Raw genomic sequence first — 20359 nt, forward strand, 5'->3', positions numbered from 1 at the left:
GCCATGGCTCTCTGCTCAATAGAAGTTACTGGATCCCAAGCGAATGCACCAAAGGGCAAGTTCAAAACATATTTTTGTGGGGCCAGGAGAAGCAGGTGTGCTCCTCCAGGCCCCACAACAAAAGTTTGGTCCACTGCCACCTCAGACTCCATGTTTCCTCATACTTTCCTGGTACCCTCTTAATCCCACACCAACTTGCCAGCCTGATCCTGGTGAGCTGTTCTGGAAGCCCATTTCAGGCAGGTAACTCACCAGTTCCAGTTAAATGAGGTGCAACTGTTAAAATGAACCCAGTTTCCTGCTGCACCTCCCAGATGTGAAAGGGAACCCTGAGGTTTAGGCAGGAATCTGCAGAGAAGTGATACAGCAGTCAGGCACTTCAAAAGCCTAACTACCCTTGTCTTTCCATTCAGTGGCATTTATATGAATTCCTTCCGAACTCGGTCAGTCCAAAGTAATCCTGCACATGAATTTCTAAAAGAATTTTGTATGCGGTTCAATGGGAGCAAAATCTTTCACGTGAATTCAGCAATGGTTTCATTTGGTGTCATGTAGGCCCACAGAGGGAAAGGGAATGCAGGGTACCCCATCCTCTTTTTCCATAAATGCACCTCCAATCTGGAGGATCCACTTCCCAAAAGAAACTCGAACAATACTATCAGTTAAATACAAAAGCAAAATACTGCAAAGTCTGGAATGTGAAATAAAAACAGAAAATGCTGGAAATCTCAGCGGGTCAGGCAGCATCTGTGGAGAGAGACGTTAACTCTATTTCTCTCCACAGATGCTACCTGACCTGCTGAGATTTCCAGCATTTTCTGTTTTCTATCAGTTAAATATGTGTTTACACTGTGGCCCATTAAATGAGGTAAACTCGACAGGGCCAAATTTAGCACTTAGTTACCCCCCATTTGCACCTGTTTTCAAGATGTAGTATGGTTGAAAATTGGCCCCAATAGCACCAAAATTGCAAGATTCCACTGGTGGTGTAGAGTGACATTTGATGGGAGTGTAGATTGGAGAACAAAACCCAGAGGTCAGCATGCCCAATTTCTGGTGCTCCCAAATGTTGATTGTTGTAGAAACCAAATAAACCTGTATTTCTAAAATAATTTTTTATGTGGTGCAATGGGAGCAAAATCTTTCATGTGAATTTGTATTTTTTAATGGTGGGAAATTGGCTCCAAAAACCCCCAAATTTAGATATTTGTGAATCTGAAGTAAACCTTCACAAATAATATGTGCACAATATCTCTCAAATCTAGTTAATTAGTAGTGCCTCTACAATGCTGATCATTAAGAATTAATAAGAGTCATTGCCACTGAATCTAGTTTTGCCTAGAAGGCCTGTGGAGCAAAAGGTTGACCACATAATAAGACAGAGTCAGTATAAATATTTGTCATTTTGTGTATCTCACCCTAGGAGCGCTGCAGGGACATGGGGATATTATCAGGCACCAGCTACCCTTTATAAATGAGGTGAAGAGTGAGGAAGAAGTGCCTCATTTAATGTCAGTTCTGGAAGTTCTCAAGAGAAGAGTGACTCTTTTGGAGGGCAGGGCCTATGTGCAGTGAAGCATGAATGGCAGTATCGGAGCGAGTGATTGCTGCTTCATATGTGCGATAAAGTGGGAGTAGGTTCGGAAGAACTTCATAGAATCATTGAATCATAGAATGGTACAGTATAAAAGGAGGCCATTTGGCCCACCGAGCCTATGCCGGCTCTCTGCAAGAGCACATCAGCTGGTCCCACTCCCCCGCCCTTTCTTTTTGGCTCTGCAATGTTTTTCTTCAGGTACTTATCCAATTCCCTTTTGAAGCCACAATTGAATCTGTCTCCACCACCTCCTCAAGTTGGGCATTCCAGATCATAACCACTCACTGCGTCAAAACGTTTTTCCTCATGTCACCTTTGTTTCTTCAATCATCTTAAATCTGTGTCTTCTGGTTCTCGACCCTTCCACCAATAAGAACATAAGAAACAGAAGCACGAGTAGGCCATATGGCCTCTCGAGCCTGCTCCACCATTTAATACAATCATGACTGATCCGATCATGGACTCAGGTCCACATCCCTGCCCGCTCCCCATAACCCTTTATTTACTTATTGGTTAAGAAACTGTCTATCTCTGTCTTAAATTTATTCAATGACCCAGCTTCCACAGTTCTCTAAGGGAGTGAATTCCACAGATTTACAACCCTCTGAGAGAAGAAATTTCTCCTCATCTCAGTTTTAAATGGCCTGTTATTCTAAGATCATGCCCTCTAGTTCTAGTCTCCCCTATCAGTGGAAACATTCTCTCTGCATCCACCTTGTCAAGCTCCCTCATAATCTTATACATTTCGATAAGATCACCTCTCATTCTTCTGAATTCCAATGAGTAGAGGCCCAACCTACTCAACCTTTCCTCATAAGTCAACCCCCTCATCTCAGGAGTCAACCTTGTGAACCTTCTCTGAACTGCCTCCAAAGCAAATATATCCTTTCTTAAATATGGAAACCAAAACTGTACGCAGTATTCCAGGTGTGGCCTCACCAATACCCTGTATAACTGTAGCAAGACTTCCCTGCTTTTATACTCCATCCCCTTTGCAATAAAGGCCAAGATTCCATTGGCCTTCTTGATCAGTTGCTATACCTGCATACTAACCTTTTGTGTTTCATGCACCAAGACTCCCAGGTCCAGCTGTACTGCAGCACTTTGCAATTTTTCTCCATTTAAATAATAACTTGCCTTTTGATTTTTTCTGCCAAAGTGCATAATCTCATGCTTTCCAACATTATACACCATCTGCCAAATTTTTGCCCACTCACTTAGCCTATCTATGTCCTTTTGCAGGTTTTTTGTGTCCTCCTCACACATTGCTTTTCCTCCCATCTTTGCAAACTTGGCTACGTTACAATCAGTCCCTTCTTCCAAGTCGTTAATATAGATTGTAAATAGTTGAGGTCCCAGCACAGATCCCTGCGGCATCCCACTAGTTACTGATTGCCAACCCGAGAATGAACCATTTATCCCGACTCTCTGTTTTCTGTTAGTTAGCCAATCCTCTATCCATGCTAATATATTACCCCCAACCCCGTGAACTTTTATCTTGTGCAGTAACCTTTTATGTGGCACCCTGTCAAATTACTTCTGGAAGTCCAAATACACCATATTCACTGGTCCCCCTTTATCCACCCTGTTTGTTACATCCTCAAAGAATTCCAGCAAGTTTGTCAAACATTATTTCTCCTTCATAAATCCATGCTGACTCTGCCTGACTGAATTATGTTTTTCCAAATGTCCTGCTACTGCTTCTTTAATAATGAACTCCAATATTTTCCCAACCACAGATGTTAGGCTAACTGGTTCCTGCTTTCTGTCTGCCTCCTTTTTTAAATAGGGGTGTTACATTTGCAGTTTTCCAATCTGCTGGGACCTTCCCAAAATCCAGGGAATTTTGGTAAATTACAACCAATGCATCCACTATCCCTGTTCAGAGTTTCTGCCATCTCCATGTTCCCCATCACTAATTCCCCGGTCTCGTCCTTTAAGGGACCAACATTTACATTAGCCATTCTTTTCCTTTTTATATACCTATAGAAACTCTGGCTATCTGTTTTTATATTTCGTGCTAGTTTACTTTCATAGTTTATCTTCCCTTTCTTAATCATTTTTTTAGTCATTCTTTGCTGGCTTTTAAAAGTTTCCTAATCTTTTGTGCTCGCACTAGTTTTGGCCACTTTGTATGCCCTTGTTTTTAATTGGCTACCGTCCTTTATTTCTTTAGTTAGCCATCTTTTCTTTTACACCCTTTCCTCCTCACTGGAATATATTTTTCTTGAGAGTTGTAAAATATCTCCTTAAATGTACGCCACTGTTCATGAACCGTCCTACACTTTAATCTGTTTTCCCAGTCCACTTTAGCCAACTCTGCCCTCATACCTTTGTAGTCTCCTTTATTTAAGCTTAGGACATTGGTTTGAGATCCAACTTTCTCACCCTCCATCTGAATTTGAAATTCAACCATGCTATGATCACTCATTCCAAGGGGATCCTTTACTAGGAGATTGTTGATTAATCCTGTCTCATTACACATGACCAGATCTAAAATAACCTGCCCCCTGTTTGGTTCTGTTACATACTGCTCAAGGAAGCCATCCCTTATGCACTCTATGAACTTTCCCTCAAGTCTACCCTTACCAATTTGATTTGTCCAATCAATATGGAGGTTAAAATCTCCCATGATTATTGCTGTTCCCTTTTTACGCTCCCACTATTTCTTGGTTTATACTCTGACCAACAGAGTTGCTACTGTTAGGGACCTATAGACTACGCCCACCAGTGACTTTTTCCCCTTATTATTCCTTATCTCCACACAAACTGTTTCAACATCTTGATCATTTGAGCCAATATTGTTTCTCACTATTGCATTGATTCCATCCTTTATCAACAGAGCTACTCCACCTCCTTTTCATTTCTGTCTGTCCTTCCGGATTATCAAATACCTTGAAATATTAGTTCCCAGTCCTGGTCACCTTGCAACCATGTTTCTGTAATGGCTATCAGATCATACCCATTTGTATCTATTTGTGCCGTGAACTCATCTATTTTGTTACAAATGCTACATGCATTTAGATAAAGAGCCTTTAACTTTGTTTTTTTACCCTTTTTTCCTGCTTGTTACCTCTGTCCTTCAAACTCACTTTCTTTATTTTTGCTTTCTAATTCCAGCTTTACTCCCCTCCCTACTGAATCTATTCTCAGGTTTCCAACCCCCTGTCAAGCTAGTTTAAATCCTCCCCAACAGCACTAGCAACCCCCCGGCCCCCATGAGGATATTGGTCCCGGCTCTGTTGAGGTGCAACACGTCTGGCTGGTACAGGTCCCACCTCCCCCAGAAACGGTCCCAATGCCTCAGGAATCTAAAGCCCTCCCTCCTGCACCATCTCTCCAACCATGTATTCATCTGCTCTATCCTTCTATTTCTTTACTCACCAGCTCGTGGCACCCGGAATAATCCGGATATTACTACCTTTGAGGTCCTGCTTTTTAATCTTTCTCCGAGCTCCCTAAAGTCTGCGTGCAGGACCACATCCCACTTTCTACCTATGTCATGGGAACAGTTTCTCTCTATCTACTCTGTTGAGACCCCACAGGATTTTGAATATCTCAATCAAATCTACTTTCAACCTTCTCTGCTCGACGGAGAACAACCCCAGCTTCTCCAGTCCATCCATATAACTGAAATCCCTCATTGTTGGAACCATTCTTGTAAATCTTTTCTGCAACCTCTCTAAGACCTTCACATTCTCTTTAAAATGTGGCGCTCAGAATTGGACACAAAACTCCAATTGAAGTCGGACCAGTATTTTATAAATGTTCATCACCACTTCTTTGCTTTTGTACTCTATGCCTCTATTTATGAAGCCCAGGATGCTGTACGTTTTTTTAACTGCTTTCTCACCTGACCCTACCACCTTCAGTGATTTGTGCACATACTCCCCAAAGTCTCTCTGTTCATGCATACCCTTTATACCCTTTAGATTATACCTTTAGTTTATATTGCCACCCCTCGGACCTCCAACCAAAATGTATGACTTTGCACTTTTCTCCGTTAAATTTCATCTGCCACATGTCAGTCCATTCAACCAGCCTGTCTATGTCCTCTTGAAGTCTATCACTATCCTCCTCACTGTTCATTATACTTCCAAGTTTTGTGTCATCTACAAATTTTGTAATTGTACCCTGTAAACTTAAGTCCAAGTCATTAATATATATCAAGAAAAGCAGTCGTCCTAATATCAACCCCCGGGGAACGCCATTGTATACCTTCCTCCAGTCTAAAAAAGAACTGTTCACCAATACACTCTGTTTCCAGTCAATTTTGTATCCATGCTGCCGGTGTCCCTTTTATTCTATGTGCTTCAACCTTGCTGGCAAACCGATTGGGCCCAAGTTTCTTCCCTCTGTAAAAACAGCGCACCTCCATAAGGTGCGGCGACTTTCTGGAATAAAAAGGGCGCTGAAAACTTACCTTGTGATTCTCCGGTCTCCTCAGGACATCTTCGTGCTCGGCGTGGAGCAGCACAAGGGGTCAGGGGTGTAGTGAAAACAATGCCGGGACCTCTGCACATGCGTGCTAGAGTGTGCGCACATGTGCAGTAGCTCCTCGCCCCCGAGGCTGTGTGGGAGGGGCCCGAAGCACGCCGGCCCTAGCCCTGGCTGAATGGGCTCCCCAGGCGAAGATCGGGACTCGGGGCTCACTCCCGTTCAGCTCTCCCCCCCCTCCCTCCCGTTCAATCCTTCCCCCTCCTCCTCCGTCCACGGCGGCGGCGGGGCCCGCCCGCCCGGCATCTCGCTGGGGGTGGGCCCTGCCCGAAGTGTCAGCGGTGACAGCCCGGCCCGTTCAACCTCTCCCCCACTCCCCTCCCCTCCCGTTCAGCCTCCCCCCTCCTCCCTCCCGTTCAGCCTCCCCCCCATCCCGTTCAGCACCACCCCCTCCCTCCCGTTCAGCTCTTCCCCCTCCTCTCCCTTTCCCTCCCCCACTCCTCTCCCTCCTCTCCCCTCCCTCCCCCTCCTCTCCCTTTCCCTCCACCACTCCTCTCCGTCCTCCTCTCCTCTCCCTCCCCCCTCCTCTCCTCTCCCTCTCTTCCCCCCTCCTCTCTCCCCTTCCCCCCTCCCTTCCTCTCCCTCCTTCCCCCCTCGCCCCCTCCCTTCCTTTTTCCCCCTCCCCCTCCCTCCCCCCCTCTCCTCCAACCCCTCCCTCCCCTCCCCCCTCTCTCCCCCCACCCCTCGCTGTCGGAAACACAGAGAGACACTGACAGAGACAGAGAGACACTGACAGAGACAGAGTGAGATACACTGACAGAGACAGAGAGAGAGGCACTGCAGAGACAGAGAGACACACACTGGGGAGCCCCGTCCCAGCACGCTGTAGGAGGGCTCCCGGTGCTGCAGTAGGTGAGTAGAAACTTAATTTTTTATTTATTGATCTTTTTTTTTTTGGATTGATTTATTGGTTAATTTATTGATTTATTTATCATTTATTATTGATGATGGGTCTTTATTTGTAAAAGTGAAGTGTTTAATGTTTTTAAACTTCCCTCCCCACCCTCCGCCCCGCTCCCCCATCTCTTGTTCCCTACACCTGATTGAAAAGTGTAGGCAAGGTTTTTCTGAGCGTAAAAAATCTACACTTACTCCATTCTAAGTTAGTTTAGAGTAAGTTTTCGTTGCCTAAACCAGCAAAACTGGCGTAAGTGGCTGGACACGCCCCCTTTTGAAAAAAAAAAAATCTGTTCTAAAATGAAACTATTCTAACTCACTAGAACTGGAGCAAACTCAGAATTGCAATTTCTAAGATGCTCCATTCTAAACTAGTTGCTCCAAAATAATAGGAGTAACTCAGGCCGAAACTTGAGCCCTTAATGTGGCACTTTATCGCTGCACTACGCAAGATTGCCAGTATCAATGTAATGATATGTAACTTTCTTTTTCAACGTTGCCTTACAATGCATCAGAAGTGTATTCTGCTTGGTGCACCTTCAAAGGGGCAGTGCGCACTGGGTAATGCTGCCATATGAATGTGTTAACCATATGGCTCATTAAATGTCCTAGCAACATGCACCAAATGTGCTGCCAACACAAGTTTCCTGAATTTTGCTTGCTCACACACTCAAAGAATGTGATTTGGCACATGGCGGGTACACATTTTCTACACAACAAAAATAACATAGTTATATAGCACCTATAACGTTGTAAAACGTCCCAATGCGCTTAACAGGAGCATTGTAACACAAAATTTGACACTGAGCCACATAAGGAGATATTAGGGCAGATGACCAAAAAGGTAGGTTATAAGGAACTTCTTAAAGGAGGAAAGAGGTAGAGAAGCAGAGGGGAGGTCAAAAGTCCTCCTCAAGGTCATAGCAAATATTTATTGCTTTTCATCCCATAATCATTCATTCATTCCCTCACACATAGGGAGAACTTGCAACATTTCAATGTTAGGAAGTAGAAAACACATGCCATGCACTTTCACTAAGGGGAAGCACTGGGTAAAAACTCAATATACATGCCTGCATCACACACAGTAAAGGTTAGTAAAAGTGGAATGGTCTTCTGCGTTCTTCTGCGAGAAAACAGATGAAGGTTTTCTCCCTGTATGGGTAGAGCTACGAAATACTAAAGGGCAGAAAACGCGAGTAGGAGTTGTGTACAGACCACCAAACAGTAGTAATGAGGTTGGGGACAGCATCAAACAAGAAATGAGGGATGCGTGCAATAAAGGTACAGCAGTTATCATGGGCGACTTTAATCTACATATTGATTGGGCTAACCAAACTGGTAGCAACGCGGTGGAGGAGGATTTCCTGGAGTGTATTAGGGATGGTTTTCTAGATCAATATGTCGAGGAACCAACTAGAGGGCTGGCCATCCTAAACTGGGTGATGTGTAATGAGAAAGGACTAATTAACAATCCTGCTGTGTGAGGCCCCTTGGGGAAGAGTGACCATAATATGGTAGAATTCTTTATTAAGATGGAGAGTGATACAGTTAATTCAGAGACTAGGGTCCTGAACTTAGGGAAAGGTAACTTCGATGGTATGAGACGTGAATTGGCTAGAATAGACTGGCGAATGATACTTAAAGGGTTGACGGTGGATAGGCAATGGCAAACATTTAAAGATCACATGGATGAACTTCAACAATTGTACATCCATGTCTGGAGTAAAAATAAAATGGGGAAGGTGGCTCAACCGTGGATAACAAGGGAAATTAAGGATAGTGTTAAATCCAAGGAAGAGGCATAGAAATTGGCCAGAAAAGGCAGCAAGCCTGAGGACTGGGAGAAATTTTGAATTCAGCAGAGGAGGAAAAAGGGTTTAATTAGGAGGGGGAAAATAGAGTATGAGAGGAAGCTTGCAGGGAACATAAAAACTGACTGCAAAAGCCTCTATAGATATGTGAAGAGAAAAAGATTAGTGAAAACAAACGTAGGTCCCTTGCAGTCAGATTCAAATGAATTTATAATGGGGAACAAAGAAATGGCAGACCAGTTAAATAAATACTTTAGTTCTGTTGTCATAAAGGAAGACACAAATAACCTTCCGAAAATACTAGGGGACAGTGGGTCTAGTGAGAAGGAGGAACTGAAGAATATCCTTATAAAGCGGGAAATTGTGTTAGGGAAATTGATGGGATTGAAGGCCAATAAATCCCCAGGGCCTGATAGTCTGCATCCCAGAGTATTCAAGGAAATGGCCCTAAAAATAGTGGATGCATTGGTGATCATTTTCCAACAGTCTATCGACTCTGGGTCAGTTCCTATGGATTGGAGGGTAGCTAATGTAACACCACTGTTTAAAAAAGGAGGGAGAGAGAAATTATTATAGACCGGTTAGCCTGACATCAGTAGTGGGGAAAATGTTGGAATCAATCATTAAAGATGAAATAGCAGTGCATTTGGAAAGCAGTGACAAGATCAGTCCAAGTCAACATGGATTTATGAAAGGGAAATCATGTTTGACAAATCTTCTGGATTTTTTTGAGGATGTAACTAGTAGAGCGGACAAAGGAGAACCAGTGGATGTGGTGTATTTGGACTTTCAAAAGACTTTTGACAAGTCCCACACAAGAGATTGGTGTGCAAAATCAAAGCACATGGTATTGGGGATAATGTACTGACGTGGAAAGAGAACTGGTTAGCACACAGGAAGCAGAGAGTTGGGATAAACGGGCCTTTTCAGAATGGCAGGCAGTGACTAGTGGAGTGCCGCAGGGCTCAGTGCTGGGATCCCAGCTCTTTACAATATACATTAATGATTTAGATGAAGGAATTGAGTGTAATATCTCCAAGTTTGCAGATGACACTGAACTGGGTGGCGGTGTGAGCTGTGAGGAGGGTGCTAAAAGGCTGCAGAGTGACTTAGACTGGTTAGGTGAGTGGGCAAATGCATGGCAGATGCAGTATAATGTGGATAAATGTGAGGTTATCCACTTTGGGGGCAAAAACATGAAGACAGAATATTATCTGAATGGCGGCAGATTAGGAAAAGGGGAGGTGCAACGAGACCTGGGTGTCACGGTTCATCAGTCATTGAAAGCTGGCATGCAGGTACAGCAGACGGTGATGAAGGCAAATGGTATGTTGTCCTTCATAGCTAGGGGATTTGAGTATAGGAGCAGGGAGGTCTTACTGCAGTTGTACAGAGCCTTTGTTAGGCCTCACCTGGAAATATTGTGTTCAGTTTTGGTCTCCTAATCTGAGGAAGGACGTTCATGCTATTGAGGGTGCGCAGCGAAGGTTCACCAGACTGATTCCCGGGATGGCGGGACTGACATATGAGGAGAGACTGGATCAACTGGGCTTTTATACACTGGAGTTTAGAAGGATGAGAGGGGATCTCATAGAAAGAGACAAGATTCTGACGGGACTGGACAGGTTAGATGCAAGAAAATGTTCCCGATGATGGGGAAGTCCAGAACCAGGGGACACAGTCTTAGGATAAGGAGTAGGCCATTTAGGACTGAGATGAGGAGAAACCTCTTCACTCAGAGAGTTGTTAACCTGTGGAATTCCCTACCGCAGAGAGTTGTTGATGCGTTCATTGGATATATTCAAGAGGGAGTTAGATATGGCCCTTACGGCAAAAGGGATCAAGGGGTATGGCGAGTAAGCAGGAAAGGGGTACTGAGGGAATGATCAGCCATGATCTTATTGAATGGTGGTGTAGGCTCGAAGGGCCGAATGGCCTACTCCTGCACCTATTTTCTATGTTTCTAAGGTAATTGGGGCTACATAATATGGGAACTGTGGGGGTAATGCTTTACTTGGCAGGGATACTTGGAAATAACTATTGTATATTGAAGGCATAACACACTTAAATAAAAGTTTAGTTAAATTTTACTGCCTTATAACACGTGCTGACTGAGGCAAGTCTTGTAATTGTGCTTGACTTTTTTCTCTTCTAACCCGTTGCTTTTTAACTCCACCTGTTCTATGGCTGTGCCACTTGTGCAGGACACAGTAGGCGACAATAATCTTGGCGATCTTGGTCAGTCTATAGACTAGCACTCCCCTTAATCTGACTAGGCATCTGAATAGTTTGTTGAGTTTGCTAATGGTGTGTTTAACTAAAGCCCTGGTGGATACGTGCAGGTACCTCTCCATATTGTCCTTGGTTATACAGTCATGTCATGAGCCACAGCTGCAGTAAATTCTTATGATCTCCCAGCAACCATACTATTTTTGTGTTTTTGTGGTCCTTCAAATAGTACTAGTATCAATGAGCATCATAGTATCAAGGAATCAAGGGAGCTGCTGGTATAATGGGCATTCATCCACATAACAACATCAATGAAGTGGTAATGTATGGCTACATGAGTACAACCAATTATGTCCCGCGTGCTGGGAAATCCTGCCATACGGTAAACCGTAGGGCTCTTTCTAAATGTTGGGAATTTCCCAAACAGAAACTGTTGAAATCACTGGCTCTGGCAAACAATGCATCAGCGAACTAAATGATAGAAATGTACACTGAAGGTGAGGAGATGCGATGAAGATTTCACAGTTACTTCTGCATACAAGTTCAACAACGTTATAACATTCACAGCAACTGACAGAGCAGTCCCATTCCTGAAAATAGTCCTCATGTCTGAGTTTGGATTGTGTTAATGACCTCTTTGGGGAATCTTAGGGGTTGAATTTCCTCAGATCTTCTCCCCCTCTACACTCCAGAGACCTGAGCAGATAATTCAGGCTGACACTTCAGTGCAGTACTGAAGGAGTGCTGCACTGTCAGAGGTCCCTTCATTTGGATGAGATGTTAAACCGAGAGCCCAATGTGTAGGCAGGGGAGGTTCCTGATGTTTTGGACAATATTTACCCCTCAACCAGCATCACTAAATTACAGATGATCTGGTCATTATCTCATTGCTGTGTGTGGGACCTTACTGTGCAGACTTCTAAATTTACAACATTTACATTTTGTGAGAGAAAAATAATTTGGGTGCTAGTAATCATAGTATCCACATAAATTAAAAAATCCAAAAGATCCTTATATATTAATGTAAGATTGTGTAAATTTGATGAAGATCCTGTCAGAGAGTCAGAAATGTACTTTTCTAGGTGCCACAATATAATAAAAATAAACACCACAGCTTTAAATACTCACTTTGTTCTATTGTGCAAGGCACTAATTACAGAATGTTATATGCCCACCATCAGAATTGGTCAAATTTACCACTTAGTGGAAGGACATGTATTTTCTATTGGCTCTACGAACAACTTTGTTCCCATTTTTTATTTAAATTCTTCTGGCTGACATGCACAGAGTTTAAAATATATTCATGTCTACCAATGAATTTTAATGATGAACAGTGGGTAGAAGGTTTCCCGGCACATGGTACTTTTTCAAGAGAGTAGTATTGCTTTCGGTAAAAGTGACGAGAGCAGGATAGCTCGGATGAATATGTGGCTTGAGCAGTGGTGCAGCAGGGAGGGATTCAAATTCCTGGGCATTGGAACCGGTTCTGAGGGAGGTGGGACCAGTACAAACCGGACGGTCTGCACCTGGGCAGGACCGGAATCAATGTCCTAGGGGGAGTGTTTGCTAGTGCTGTTGGGGAGGAGTTAAACTAATATGGCAGGGGGATGGGAACCAATGCAGGGAGACAGAGGGAAACAAAAAGGAGACAAAAGCAAAAGACAGAAAGGAGATGAGTAAAAGTGGAGGGCAGAGAAACCCAAGGCAAAAAAAAAGGGCCACTGTACAGCAAAATTCTAAAGGGTCAAAGTGGAATAAAAAGGCAAGCATGAAAGCTCGGTGCCTCGATGCAAGGAGTGTTTGGAACACAGTAGAGGGCTCTGAATTAGTTAGAATGAGTGAGAGGACAGATGAACAGGATCCCAAGAAAGAATGCAAAAGGCAGGAGGCAACAGAGCAGAGTAACACTGGGGTAAGTGTAAACCACAAGGTGATAGGAAGGGACAATATGTATGAATATAAAAGGGCTGCAGGAGGGGTCAAAACTAAAAATCATGGTTTAAAAACTAGTATTAAAACACTCTACCTAAACGCACGCAGCATTCGAAATAAAATAAATGAGTTGACGGCACAAATCATTAGAAATGGGTATGATTTGGTGGCCATTACAGAAACGTGGTTGCAGGGTGGCCAAGACTGGAAATTAAACATACAGGGGTATCTGACAATTCGGAAAGATAAACAAGAAGGGAAAGGAGGTGGGGTATCTCTGTTAATAAAGGAAGATATCAGGGCAGCTGTGAGAGACGATATTGGCTCCAATGAACAAAATGTTGAATCATTGTGGGTGGAGATTAGAGATAGTAAGGGGAAAAAGTCACTGGTCGGCGTAGTTTATAGGCCCCCAAATAATAACTTCACGGTGGGGCAGGCAACAGTCAAGGGAATAATGGAGGCATGTGAAAAAGGAATGGCAGTAATCATGGGGGATTTTAACCTACATATCGATTGGTCAAATCAAATCGCACGGGGTAGCCTTGAGGAGGAATTCATAGAATGCATACGGGATTGTTTCTTAGAACAGTATGTTACAGAACCTACAAGGGAGCAAGCAATCTTAGATCTGGTCCTGTGTAATGAGACAGGAAATATAAACGATCTCCTAGTAAAAGATCCTCTCAGAATGAGTGATCATGGTATGGTTGAATTTGTAATACAAATTGAGGGTGAGGAAGTAGTGTCTCAAATGAGCGTACTATGCTTAAACAAAGGGGACTGCAGTGGGATGAGGGCAGAGTTGGCTAAAGTAGACTGGAAACACAGACTAAACGGTGGCACAATTGAGGAACAGTAGAGGACTTTTAAGGAGCTCTTTCATAGTGCCCAATAATAATATATTCAAATGAAAAAGAAAGGCGGTAAGAGAAAGGATAACCAGCCGTGGATAACCAAGGGAAAAAAGGAGAGTATCAAATTAAAAACCAATGCGTATAAGGTGGCCAAGGTTAGTGGGAAACTAGAAGATTGAGAACATTTTAAACGACAGCAAAGAATGACTAAGAAAGCAATAAAGAAAGGAAAGATAGATTACAAAAGTAAATTTGCGCAAAACATAAAAATAGATAGTAAAAGCTTTTACCGATATATAAAACGGAAAAGAGTGACTAAAGTAAATGTTGGTCCCTTAGAAGATGAGAAGGGGGATTTAATAATGGGAAATGTGGAAATGGCTGAGACCTTAAACAATTATTTTGCTTCGGTCTTCACAGTGGAAGACACAAAAACCATGCCAACAATTGCTGGTCACAGGAATGTGGGAAGGGAGGACCTTGAGACAATCACTATCACTAGGGGGGTAGTGCTGGACTGGCTAATGGGACTCAAGGTAGACAAGTCCCCTGGTCCTGATGAAATGCATCCCAGGGTATTAAAAGAGATGGCGGAAGTTATAGCAGATGCATTCATTATAATCTCCCAAAATTCTCTGGACTCTGGGGAGGTACCAGCGGATTGGAAAGCAGCTAATGTAACGCCTCTGTTTAAAAAAGGGGGCAGACAAAAGGCAGGTAACTATAGGCCGGTTAGTTTAACATCTGTAGTTGGAAAAATGCTTGAAGCTATCATTAAGGAAGAAATAGAAATAGCGGGACATCTAGATAGGAATAGTGCAATCAAGCAGATGCAACATGGATTCATGAAGGGGAAATTATGTTTAACTAATTTACTGGAATTCTTTGAGGATATAACGAGCATGGTGGATAGAGGTGTACCGATGGATGTGGTGTATTTAGATTTCCAAAAGGCATTTGATAAGGTGCCACACAAAAGGTTACTGCAGAAGATAAAGGTACGCGGAGTCAGAGGAAATGTATTAGCATGGATAGAGAATTGGCTGGCTAACAGAAAGCAGAGAGTCGGGATAAATGGGTCCTTTTCGGGTTGGAAATCGATGGTTAGTGGTGTGCCACAGTGATCGGTGCTGGGACCACAACTGTTTACAATATACATAGATGACCTGGAGGAGGGGACAGAGTGTAGTGTAACAAAATTTGTAGATGACACAAAGATTAGTGGGAAAGCAGGTTGTGTAGAGGACACAGAAAGGCTGCAAAGAGATTTAGATAGGTTAAGCGAATGGGCTAAGGTTCGGCAGATGGAATACAATGTCGGAAAGTGTGAGGTCATCCACCTTGGGAAAAAAAACAGTAAAAGGGAATATTATTTGAATGGGGAGAAATTACAACATGTTGCGGTGCAGAGGGACCTGGGGGTCCTTGTGCATGAAGCAGTTTGCAGCTGAACATGTTGCAGCTGAGGCACAGGACAGTGCCTTCGCCGTTTTGCTTGAACACTTGCATGTGTGTGTCAGCAGGGAGTGCCTTTGAGCAGCAATGCATGTAAAGAGCCAGCACTTTCTTTCAGGCAAAGCCTCAGGCAATAGCACTTTCTTTCAGGCAAAGCCTCATGAAACTCTTTTTGAGTTTATCTGTGAACAAAAAAGATATTAAACCGTGCCACCCGCCCTGGATGACACAGCAGACATTTACAAGGCCCCTTTTTTTTCCTTTTTTTGGGGGTTTTTTTTTTTGGGCCCTAAAATCAAATTTTTTCCAGTGCCCCCTATAAAAGGGGAGGGGGACACTAAAAGCACCGGCAATTAAAACAAATTAAACTTTAAAACGTAAAATCAAATTAAAATTTGGTTGCCGGGCGTGATGATGCACTCCAGTCCCTCCGGTGCCCACCTCTCGCGGAAGGCCACGAGCGTACCAAAAGCCTCATGAAACTCTTTTGAGTTTACCTGAAAAAAAAAAAACATTAACCCGTGCCACCCGCCTGGGTGACACAGCAGACATTTTCAAGGCCCCTTTTTTTCCTTTTTTTGTGTTTTTTTTCTTTTTTTTCTTTTTTCTTTGTTTTTTTTTTTGGGCGCTAAAATTACATTTTTCCAAGTGCCCCCTATAAAAGGGGAGGGGGACACTAAAAGCACGGGCAATTAAAACAAATTAAACTTTAAAACGTAAAATCAAATTAAAATTTGGTTGCCGGGCGTGATGATGCACTCTAGTCCCTCCGGTGCCCACCTCTCGCGGAAGGCCACGAGCGTACCCAAAGCCTCATGAATCCCAAAAAGTTAGTTTGCAGGTGCAGCAGGTAATCAGGAAGGCGAATGGAATGTTGGCTTTCATTGCGAGAGAGATGGAGTACAAAAGCAGGGAGGTCCTGCTGCAACTGTATAGGGTATTGGTGAGGCCGCACCTGGAGTACTGCATGCAGTTTTGGTCACCTTACTTAAGGAAGGATATACTAGCTTTGGAGGGGGTACAGAGACGATTCACTAGGCTGATTCCGGAGATGAGGCTGTTACCTTATGATGATAGATTGAGTAGACTTTACTCGTTGGAGTTCAGTAGGATGAGGAGTGATCTTATAGAAACATTTAAAATAATGAAAGGGATAGACAAGATAGAGGCAGAGAGGTTGTTTCCACTGGTCGGGGAGACTAGAACTAGGGGGCACAGCCTCAAAATACGGGGGAGATAATTTAAAACCGAGTTGAGAAGGAATTTCTTCTCCCAGAGAGTTGTGAATCTGTGGAATTCTCTGCCCAGGGAAGCAGTTGAGGCTAGCTCATTGAATGTATTCAAATCACAGATAGATAGATTTTTAACCAATAAGGGAATTAAGGGTTATGGGGAGCGGGCGGGTAAGTGGAGCTGAGTCCACGGCCAGATCAGCCATGATCTTGTTGAATGGCGGAGCAGGCTCAAGGGGCGAGATGGCCTACTCCTGTTCCTAATTCTTATGTTCTTATGTTCTATGCCATCAAAGTCGATGGCTGGAGTCTTATTCCACCTTATTAATGTAACTTACTATCGAATAAAAATACCATAAATTAAATACCATCGCAAAGATATGTCTAGCTGTCCATCAGACAGCACTCTGATCCAGGCAGTAGTTCCTGTAACACTTGCTCTTCTGAGAGGGAGAGAGCTCGTAATAATTGTTTACCAATCCTGTCAGGCTAAACACTGTTAGTGGTAATATGGCTCCCAGATTCCAGCAACAGTAAAGGTCAGCTCTCAAACACTGCCGCAAAGAATGAAAGACCTGCCACCAAAGTAACTCTGTTCAATAAATTATGCTATTTTTTCCCCTGGTATTGTCTTTTCTGCATGAATCCGGAGGTAATTAAAATGGATAGAATTACTTCTAAAAACAACTGTTTAATTCCCTCCAGACCCTGATTTTTTATATAAGTTCATTATTAATTTTCTATTTCACTAATCATGAAAAGATTAATACTGTAAACACTAATTAATCTTTCTACAGACACCACACTTCCAGAGAAGTTACAGCGGTGGAGTGGGAGGAACTCTGAAGAAAATCACCCAAAAGCACACTATCCCAAATCACTTCACGCACTGGGCCACACTTTGCCTCCCTGGAAGTGGGAATTTTTACCTGTGGGTGTTGACTTTTATGTCAAATAAGAAAAAAGCATCTAGTGAAACCTTGCATCACAACAACCATTGCTGGAAAAAACTGGAAGAGAGAAAAGAGAAGAAACTATATTATTTTTGTATGTTATGATGTGCTGTATGGGAGTTATGTGGGGAAGAGAAGAGCCATGGGATTGGTTTTTAGACTGCTCTAGCAAAGAGCTGTGAAGATGAGCTGGGCTGAATGGCCTCTTAAACTGATGTGCAAGAGGACTACTGAAAATTCCCCTTACCCTACTGTTACAGTTTAACTTGAAATACCTTCTGGATTTATCCCTTTGATACCGTTTATTATCTTATGCAGCTCTTTGAGGGCTCCTTTACTTGCCTCTTTTCAAGGCTGAAAATTCCCAACTTCTCCAGCCTTTCTTATTACTTTGATGTTAAAGATCAGCTTCATGCCTCTTTGCATTGCTACATCACTTGAATATCTTGTTTGTGCGTTGGTATCAAAATTGGACTCAAGGTGCAGTCTGACCATACCCGGTACATTTTTTGCATGACATCTTCTAAATTTGTATTATATTGGTTTAGCAGTTTAATTTAGCATTAAATTTGCTTTGTTGATAGCTGTTCCACATTAACTAGACATGATAGGTGCCAATGGTTTTGTAAGAAGAATCTGCAAAGTAATTTCTAAATATTAGTCAGAATGATGGAACATGAATGCAATTTGTTATATTTCCTCATTAAATAATTAACTGCAGGAAATGCACTGGAACATAGGAACAGAAGCAGGCCATTGAGCCCCTCGAGCCTGTTCCGCCATTCAATAAGATCATGACTGTTCTGCGACCTATCTCCATACACCTGCCTTTGGCCCATATCCCTTAATACCTTTGGTAATCAAAAAATCTATCAATCACTGATTTATCGAGCATCAATTGCCATTTGCAGAAGAGAGTTCCAAACTTCTACCAGCATATGGTTGCAATCTTCCCAGCCCTGCGAGTGCGGGTTTGGAGGTGGGCCTGCTGTCAAAATGGCTTTGATTGACAGTAGGTCGGGATCCCGGTCTGAACCCGTCTCCGTGTGAGTTTCTCAACCTTCAGGTTGGCGTTCAGATAGCCGCAAGCGGCAGGACAGGTAATTAATATCATTAAAAGTTACTTAAATACTAGTTAAGAGGCTTAAAAGCAGGCACTTACAATTTTACCAACCTTTTGACGGCTTTGGCGTACCTTGGGTTCCACGCCTAAGTGGAATTGGGTTCTCAGTGATTCTCTATTGCTTTGGCTAGTTACCAGCTGCAGAAGTGGTATAAAAACTACCATTTCACAGCTGTTCACTTTCCAATATCAAAAATTGAAGCCTTCGGGGCTTGGAAGAGATTTCTGAGCTGTATGCAGTTTGGAAGTATTTGCAGTGAGCTCTCTATTCACTATCATCTCCTTGGAGCAACCTCTCTCACCACTGACAGGGCATTCTGGCATCTCAACCTCACCTGCCATCTATTCCAGTAACATCGGTGTCCTTTAAAAAATCTCACCTTGGTCCTCAGAATCCCACCACGATCAGCCCTAACATCAACCACACTAAACACACCAGCATCACTACCAACAACATCAACCTTCTCCACAATCACCAGATGCTGCACAATACATCAGCACCAGACCACAATGCTGCCTGGGAGGCCACTGATGGCCTCACCATGGCCACTTTTATTTCACTTCATGTTGTACACCCTGACTACCACATGATGCGCCAGGTTGGCACCACCCCACACCAGCTCCATAAAGCAGCCCTGCAATGACCAACCCATTCCTTTCACACTCATCACCATTGTGGGGGGAACTATTGTGTCTCACCATTCACTACAACTCACTAAGCCACTTCCAAAGGTGCTCACAAATCTGTCCAAGAATGCAAAGTCCTGAAAATAAAGATTTCAATGTTTGACAACACATCAACATTAACTATACATGAATATTGGCTATGTTGGTATGATTGGACAAGGATGGGGGTAAATGTGAGGGGTGGCAAGTGAAATGGGGAACTAATAATGTAGATAGGGAGAGAGAGAGAGGGATGGGTGGGGGTGCAAGGTAAGTTGGTATGAGAAAGGATGTGCAGGGGTAGGGTAGGGAGAGCAGAGTGATGGCAATGTGATGAGTGGCACAATAGGATGAGGTTGAGTGTGGCTTTGCAGCAACGTTTTGTGATCTGCTAAGACCATTAAAGGGTTTGCACACTGGTCCTCCTGACGACATCCCTGCGTGTGCTCTCCTGCACAATGTGCAACCTGGCTGTGTTGGTGCCCTGGGGCGGTACCTTCTGTCCATTGGACAGAAGAGGACCTCCCTGCGTGCTGTGACTCCCTCCATAAACATCTGGATGGAATCATGGGAGAGCCTGAGTGCAGCCGTGCACCTCTGTGCAGTACTTCTTAGTGTTTGCAGCTCCTTAATTCTGCAGGACGCTGACAGAGGAACTGTCAAAACCATTGTGGGCACGGTCCTGAGTGGGCTTAACAAGCCCAATCATGGAAAGATTCCGGGTGAGAGAGCGGGTTTGAGTCGGGAGAGGACTTTCAACGTGCCACCTACCCCAGCCGTATAAATCGCACCGTGTGTGGAGAAATCGTGGACTTTGTGTGGAGAAGTGTTTCCTAATTTTACTCCGAAAAGGTCTGGCTCTAACTTATAGACTATGCCCGCTAATTCTCGATTCCCCAACGAGCGCAACCAATTTCTCTCTATCTACCCTATCTGTTCCCCTTACTATCTTGAAAACTTCGATCAGAGTTGACCTTCTAAATTCTAGGGAATGCAGTCCTAATTGGTGTAAACTCTCCTCATAATTTAACCTTGGAGTTACAGTCTCATTCTGGTAAACCTACGCTGCACTCCCTCCAAGGCCAATATAAGAACATAAGAAATAGG

General features: G+C 43.5%; 1 long non-coding RNA gene across 1 annotated transcript in view; it reads left to right on the plus strand.

Annotated features, from left to right (window-relative positions):
• The window catches only part of LOC139240638 (uncharacterized), a 123374-nt gene extending 105330 nt beyond the window's left edge, over positions 1 to 18044 (plus strand). The window contains exon 2 of the long non-coding RNA XR_011588729.1: positions 17308 to 18044. This is a non-coding gene — a long non-coding RNA (uncharacterized lncRNA). The remainder of the gene's footprint in view (positions 1 to 17307) is intronic.
• The last annotated feature ends 2315 nt before the right edge of the window (positions 18045 to 20359 follow it).

The sequence above is a fragment of the Pristiophorus japonicus genome, chromosome 2, assembly GCF_044704955.1.
Source record: "Pristiophorus japonicus isolate sPriJap1 chromosome 2, sPriJap1.hap1, whole genome shotgun sequence".
NCBI classification, from domain to species: Eukaryota; Metazoa; Chordata; class Chondrichthyes; family Pristiophoridae; genus Pristiophorus; species Pristiophorus japonicus.